The sequence below is a fragment of the Lipotes vexillifer genome, unplaced genomic scaffold (assembly GCF_000442215.2).
Source record: "Lipotes vexillifer unplaced genomic scaffold, Lipotes_vexillifer_v1.1 scaffold1014, whole genome shotgun sequence".
Classification (NCBI taxonomy): domain Eukaryota; kingdom Metazoa; phylum Chordata; class Mammalia; order Artiodactyla; family Lipotidae; genus Lipotes; species Lipotes vexillifer.
In genome coordinates this window covers 223,969-231,487 of record NW_006774244.1, presented here as the reverse complement: position 1 = coordinate 231,487, position 7,519 = coordinate 223,969, and positions in this window count along the sequence as shown.

The window sequence follows — 7,519 nt, the reverse complement described above, 5'->3', positions numbered from 1 at the left end:
GTGGGCTCCTGAGGTGTTTATGCCGTGCTGGGCGAGGGAACACCCAGAGACGCCCGAACCGGGCTCACTCAGTCGCCTTTCTCCTCCGCCTGTCGCCGCGTCGGAGCCGGTGCGTACCATCCCGGGGAAGGGGGTCGCGGGCTCTGAGGCGATGGGCCCGGGCCGGCGGAGAGGGACACGTCGCCCCCGGGCAGCCCGAGGGTCTCCCCCACCCCACCTTGGAACGCCGTCCTGGGACACGGGGGCAGGGGCGGTAAAGGCCCGCTCCTTGCTCCCCCAACCCGCCACATCACCTTGTTTGACCTCGAACCGCCGTCCCGCGTGGGAGCGGGGTGCGGGCGCCGAGTGGCCACGGTGGGTGTTGGAGCGGCCTCGGCCTTCGGGCCCTGGAGGCGCCAGGGTCGGGGCCGCTTGTCCTCTGCTTACATCCCCCTGGGTCCGTGCCAGCGACCGCGCCGCGAGCGGCTTCCCACCATCGGGGCTCCGGGAGGGGGCATCCTGTCGCCTGCAACCCCTGGCCCGGGTGGGCGAACTGAGTCTCTGTCGGGGCCGGGAGGGGCCCCAAGTGTGTGTTTGGGGTTTGTTGCCCGGGTTTCCTCGGTGCTCGGCTCGGCCTACGCTGTCCCCTCCCGCAAGGGTTTGTTTTGACAGGAAACGTGCTGGTGGAGGGGAGGGGCGCCCAGAGGACGTGGGCGAGGGGTGTGCCGATGCGTCCCCACGACTGTACCCTCAGTTGCGGGACAGAGGCGGGACATGCCCACCAGGCCCGGGCTCGAACCCCTGGGGTGGTCAGGGTTGGCTTGTGCTTCCCAAGGCTGCTACTCTGTGTGGCGCCACTTGGGGTCACAGCGATGATTTGAGGTGGCACGTGGACGAACGTGGTTAAGTGTTTTCGTATTAAGAAAAACTGTTCCCTTAAGCCGAGCGACTTCACAACGATACAAAGTTTCCTTTCAAACTAAGTGTATCTAAATGCAAAAATCTAGTTCAGATAAGAAGTGTTTGATTGAGCACAGGTGAGGATGGAAATGTGGAAACAGGCGTGAAGAGTGGCCCTCAAGTGACTAAAGTTTATGCTGTCTTCGATGGTTATCTTGTTACTTTCACCTTGAAGAAACTAGACAAGCTGTCCTTTTCCCCGGTCGGCCCCTCGGCCCCCAAGATCCTCTTGGTCCCATGGGTCTCCAGCCCAGTCAGAGACCTTGCTCTGTCCCACCTGCAAACTTAATGAGGTTATGACAGTGGTTCCCACTGCAGGAGGCACTCTGCCTGCCTTTTCCTCTTGCCTCCAGGGATTTCATCTATCACCCTGGCAGCCCGTGGAGTTTGCCTGACTTGAAGTGGCCCAGAGCTGAAGATACCCAGTCGTGTGTGGAAGCAGCTTCAATGCCATTTTGTGGAGGGTTGAAGGGCCCAGAGGGGGAAACAGGTACTAAAACAGGCCAACCAGGGGTGGGAGAAGAAGTGTTTCCAAGTGTGAAAAGTGCCTAGAAATCCTTCTCCCTGACATTGTAATGTTATGTGTGGCGTGAACATCTGCTTTTTAAGACAATGACTGGCTTTGTTGGCTTTTATCTAGCTCTTTGTTGGCTCTAATTTGATGAAGACCAGTCAGTATTCTCTAGCTGAATGGAGCAGGCACCTACCTCTCTGCCCTGTGGTTTTTGCTTTGCTGAGTGTGAATAACTTTTTAAGTGCTGCTGCTGTTTAGGACTGGTTCAAAAGCAGCACTTTGCAGAAGATGAAGATTTTTCCTTATCATCTGCAGTGTTTTTTTCAGAGCCCAGTCCTACTCCTCTGACTCCCTGCCCTTTACTACAAATATATGAATGCTTGTCCTTGCAGCTGACCTTGATCTGGTCTTGAAGAATGATACCCACTAGATATTTCTTGAAATTTTCTCTTTTCATGACTTAACCTTAATTGAATGGGTTCCATTCCTCAGGGCCCTGCTGGATAATCTGAATAATTCACTTCAAAATGCTTTTGACTCATGCTAGCTATAAGCAATTAACCCTTTTGATAATATTTGTGTTTTAAGGAGGGATTTTGCAGTGCATAAAGAATGGCTCCCTGATAGAGGATTTTCAGTCAGTCTAGTGGGGTGGTTGAGAATAAGTTTGGTCAGTGGACTCTTTCAGTGATGCCCTTCACAGTATAGCACTTAAGCAGACACCCCGGGGGTAAGGTCAGCTTGTTACCACATGTGCAAGTGTTTACATGGTAGTGCGTAGATCGATGGCAGAGTGGGAGAGGAAAGAATGAGCAGTACACCAAATTTTCTGCAGCCATCCTAGAGTGGTAAAGAGCACAGGCTTTAAGGATCCACTGCCTGGATTAGAGTTGTGCCTCTGCCGCTGCTATGAACCCTCGAGCAAATAACTTAACCTCTCTGAGCCTCAGGTTCTTATCCATAAAACAGGGATAATGATGATACCTTAGCTAACAAGGTTATGATGAAGATTCAAGAAGATAAAACATTTTAAGCACTTATCATGGGGGCTGAGCCATGGTAAGTATTCAATAACTGTTAACTCCAATTGTTATTATTTGCTGTCAGTTAGCATTAGGAGGTTGTAACATTTGCTTTCAAATCTGAATGACAACAAGGCTCCAACCACACAGAGATCAGGGAGAAGAACATCCCATTGGAAGAGAAAAGCAGGTACAAGTGCTCCAAAGGAGGAAGTTTGGCATGTCTGAGGAGCCCAAAGAAGGCCATTGTGTCCAGAGCATGAAGGATTAGGGAGAGAGTGGTAACAGAATGAAGTGGGCAGAGGCCAGATCACAGAGGGTTATAAACCACTGCCAGGAGACTTCTTAAGAAAAGGAAACCCACCTGGAGAAGAACTCTTAAAAAGACTGATTTCTTTTGCCTTTTCAGAAGGGCTCTGGACGATTTCCTGTTTTATTCACTAGGCACTGTTCAAGAAGGACATTGGGATGGGTTTGACTGTCTAGAAGAGTTTCTGTAATAGAGTGGATCTAAGCTATTGTAGTGGTGGGAACAATCAAGATCTGAAAACTACAGGAGACTGGGCTGTTCTGATTTAGACTTGAACTTTTGGTTCAGTACTTCTCTTTTAACGTTTTGCTTGGAAATAATTTCAAACTTACAGAAAAAGTTGCAAGAACAGTACAAAGAACTCCCTGTTTTCTACCTTTTACTCATATTTACCTATTAACCTTTTCCTCCATAGGCTTTATTGTTTTGTCTTTTTCTGTCTCGTTGGAGAGAAAGTTGCATATATCGCCGGCCTTTTTTCCTAAATGCACAATCACAGCACATTTATTAACTTCAGTAAATTTAACATTGTAATACAGACAGTAGATTCAAGTATTGTAACCATGTTGTGAATTGATGTAATAATGTTCTTTTTTTTTTTTTGCGGTACGTACACGGGCCTCTCATTGCTGTGGCCTCTCCCGTTGCAGAGCACAGGCTGTGGACACGCAGGCTCAGCGGCCATGGCTCACGGGCCCAGCCGCTCCGCGGCATGTGGGATCTTCTCGGACCGGGGCACGAACCCGTGTCCCCTGCATCGGCAGGCAGACTCTCAACCACTGCGCCACCAGGGAAACCCTAATAATGTTCTTTATAGCATTTTTTTCTTTGGTACAGGATGCAATCTAGGATCATCTATTGCACCCAGTTGTCAAGTCCTCTTTAATCTGGAACATATCCTCAACCTTTCTTTGTTTTTTATGACATTGATATTTTTTTTTAATTCATGACTTCCTCTAATAAGAATAAAATAATAATTGATATCTGTCGAGCACTTAGTAGGTGTTTAAGTACTTGACATAGACTATTTCAATTAATCTTCACAACAATTCTACAAGGTAGATAATAGTATTGTCCCCAATTCATAAATGGTAAGTTCCCTGTCTCCAGTCAGTAAATATCTCGAGTCAAGATCAAGGAACCAGTCCACCTGGCTCCAGAGCCATTGTTCTAACTGCTTCGGTGACATGTGCATTGTCACTGGTGGATCTTTGCAATCCTGGACCAGTGCAGGATCATTTGCAGATAGAGTTTGCTGCAGAAAGGAAATAAGGAAGTAAAGTCAGTAATCTGGATGCAGCCTGAGGATCACTGGCAAATTAAAAACTGATCTCTGCTCCATATGTGCTGGAACACAGGACTAGCCCCTTCAGGTCTCTGTACCTGTTCCCTCCTCTCTAAAATGTCAGTGGTCATATTGCCATTCATTCAACAATAAGTATTCAAGTGCCTGCTGCCTCCCAGTCATTGACCTTGGAAGGAATGACATAATACTGCCTTTATTATTATAAAATGTGGAACAATACAATGAAAAATGTGATTATTCTCTGAATAGTGACTCACTGGAGTGTTGGAGGCTTTGTTTTGGCGTTATCTTCTCTCTTCACATTGACTTTACATTTGGCCAGTGAGTAAATCCTCCCAGGTAGGATGAGAAGTGGTGTTCCTGGAAAGTTGTTTGGTTTGTTTGTGAGTCGCAATGGTGAAGGTTAAGTAAATCTAGGTTTGTCAGTATGAGAAACATTACCTTTCTTAAAGAAACAACCTGTTTTCATTATCACTATTCTAAGAGAATCCAAAATAGCTTTAAAAACAGTCTAATTACCGTCAGTGTCTTTGAGTCAAGTAGCTTTGTCCCCAGATGACCTATATGGAAACCTGAGACCAAGAAAGGTAAGAGCAAGTGTGAAGGAAGTTACAGAAAACTGTTTACACCATGATGGGCCATTTGCTTTTGATTTTTGTATTTCAAATAAATGCAAGAATTCTGTCCTAGGTTAAATACCAGTCTTTGTTATCTGTAGGGTAACATGCTTTTATCATCATGGAATAGAACTGTTCTTCCCTCTAGAGTTTTTAATGACTGAAATGATGATAATAACAACTACTAAAGCAAATAATACTAGCAATAGCAAACATCTGTATCCTGTTTACTCTGTGTCAGACAGTGTTCCAAGCACTCTACATAGATTGACTGAATGAAATCTCACACCAACCCTGTGAGTTAGGTATTATTAATATGAGGACGCAGGCGATTTCTTGATAGAGTAATAGTGTGCATTTTGGCCTCAAAGAAAAGTTTCTGCTTGGATCCACTAAAACCCAGATGTAATGTGGAGGCTTAACTAAACTAGAGTTTCTAATCATTTTGATGCTTTTACATTTTCGGTTACATCCCCTATGCCAGAAACTCTACCTCCAGTGAATTGTTGGAAGAAAGCGTGGTTGCATGTTATTAAGTATGTCTGCCATGAGCGCATTTAATTTCTCAGAGCTTCTAGTGATGCCTCATGGAACTCTGGGTTTATAGCATGTTAGCAATTCCTCACTAAAAGGCATCTGGTAGCTGGCCCAGCCCCCTCAGAAAAATGAGGTGAAGAGAGCAGACTCGATGTGAATAAAATCATGCAGCAAATCAACAACAGACCCAGGCCTTACACCCAGGACCTCTACCTCCTAACCTAGAGCTTTTTATTTTTTTAAATCTTTGTACTTAGCTGCCTTGTTAAACACAGTTAAGAAACCTATGAAGTGTGCTGTTCAGCTGGAGTAGAAAAGTGAAATGGATAGTTATAGCTATTAACCCAGTTCATAAATTCCAATGGATGGAAGCTCTTATTCACTCTTACTTGGAAAAATAGCCAAAGTGAAGAGAAATTGAGGGCAGAGCATCACAGCACAGTTGTTACAGTTGAATGAATGAAAGAAATAATAAAATGGAAACAGAGTTTAAGATATTCTAGTAAGAGTGTGACAGGACCAGGGAATATTGAGTCTTAAGCCTAATAAAGCAGGTTGAGGTGGCAGGTACTCTGCTCCAGGCCTTGAACTTTGACAGCAGCAGGCCTGTAAATGTGAAGTGATAATCAGTGTGCAAATGTTCTGGCTGCAGCTGTACCAGATGGGATTCAGTGATTCCCATTCAGCTAACACCAAATGAATATTTGTCACATACTTGACACTGATGATGGTGGGACGAGACACAGTTCCTGCCTACTAAGGAGAGTCGGAAGTAGCCACAGGAGGAAAATAGCTACAAGGGTCTAAGTGCTATTGTGCAGATACAAGAAATGTGCTGCAGGTGTACAAAGAAGAGTTCCCTTAGCTCTGGCCATGGCGTGGAGGGAAGGCTTCCTGGAGAAGCTAGCGTTTTCGAGAAATGCCATCAGTGAGAAGTAAAATGTTGGCGAAGAGAGAAGGCTAGAGGGAAGGGTAAGCGCACCAGTTGGGATCTGGGGTTCGGTGGAGTTGAAAGGGTTGGAGCAGACCCCTTTCTTCTGTCCTCTATCCTCACCCCCACCTGTCCCCCTTCCAGCAGATGGGAGTTAACGCTCAAGGAGAATCTAGTTTGCCTGCGGTAAAGGAGGTGAGTTCACTGCCAAGGATGCCAGGGGTCGGCCCTCAGTCTGTGTCTGAGATGGTTGGCTTCTGGGCTTTAGGAGAAGGCGAGTGTATCTACTGGGGAGCTTCCTGGCAGCTCGTCCCCACTCCCTGCCCTTCGGTTTGCAGAGGCAGCCTCCAAGTTGGTGGTTTTCTGTTTGCGAAAGTGGTAGGCTGAGCACGGGTGCATTTCTACAAGTGGCAGGACTGGAGAGGTTGTTTCGGTGAGGCCAGGGGCAAGTGCCCTTGGCTTTTGACCTTTAGTAAGTCCCTCTCAGGCCCATCCATTTCTCTGTCATCACCCGAAGGATAAAGAATAGCACTGTTTCTCTCAGCAAAGGCTCGATCCCCCTGCCTTGGTCCCAACCCTGCCTCTCCTTTCTCGTGCTTCCTCAGCAATGCCTTGGTTTCCCGTTCCTTGTCCTCTAGCATCTGGCACACACAATTTTAGGTAACTGGACTTGAGAGCCATGAGAGGATGGCCCTGTGTATTTTGTTCACTGTTACTTTTTCCCAGTGCCTGGTGCATAGTAGGCACTTAATACACGTGAAAGGAATCATTGAAGAAACTGCAGGCATTTCCAGGCATTCCATGGGTAGTTGTGGTTTCCCGTTCTGACAGCTTTAAAGGCTAGCCAGCATTGCTGGCTCAGGTTTAAAGAGACTCAGTGAACCCTTACTATCATTACCATCTGTTCAGGATTTGAGGTGCCTTTCTCCTCGGGCCCAGGTTTCCCCTCAGTGTCAGCTATCACCACACTCATATCAGGGCCAGCTTCCTCACAGGCCTGGCTGAGGATCCTGGGATCAGGCCTGAGCATCCTGGGTACCCAGGATCTCCTTTCCAGTGGCTGACTGGGCCCAACTGCCCTGCCCTTCCCTGGGAAGCAATCTGATGTCCCAGAAACAGCCATGGACATAGAGTCCAGGGACTGGTTTTATGGCACAGTACATCTCCTAGTGTCTGTTCTCCCCCCAGCCTGTGAATCAGGATCTTTTGTGCCTGTTCATTGGATGGCAGTAGGTACTGTCTAAAGCACAAACGAAATACCAGGCCTTACTCTTCATAGCGTGACAGTTCATGGGAAAATGGAGGAGAAAAACCGGCCAGAAGTTTTAATTAGTCTTCCTCTT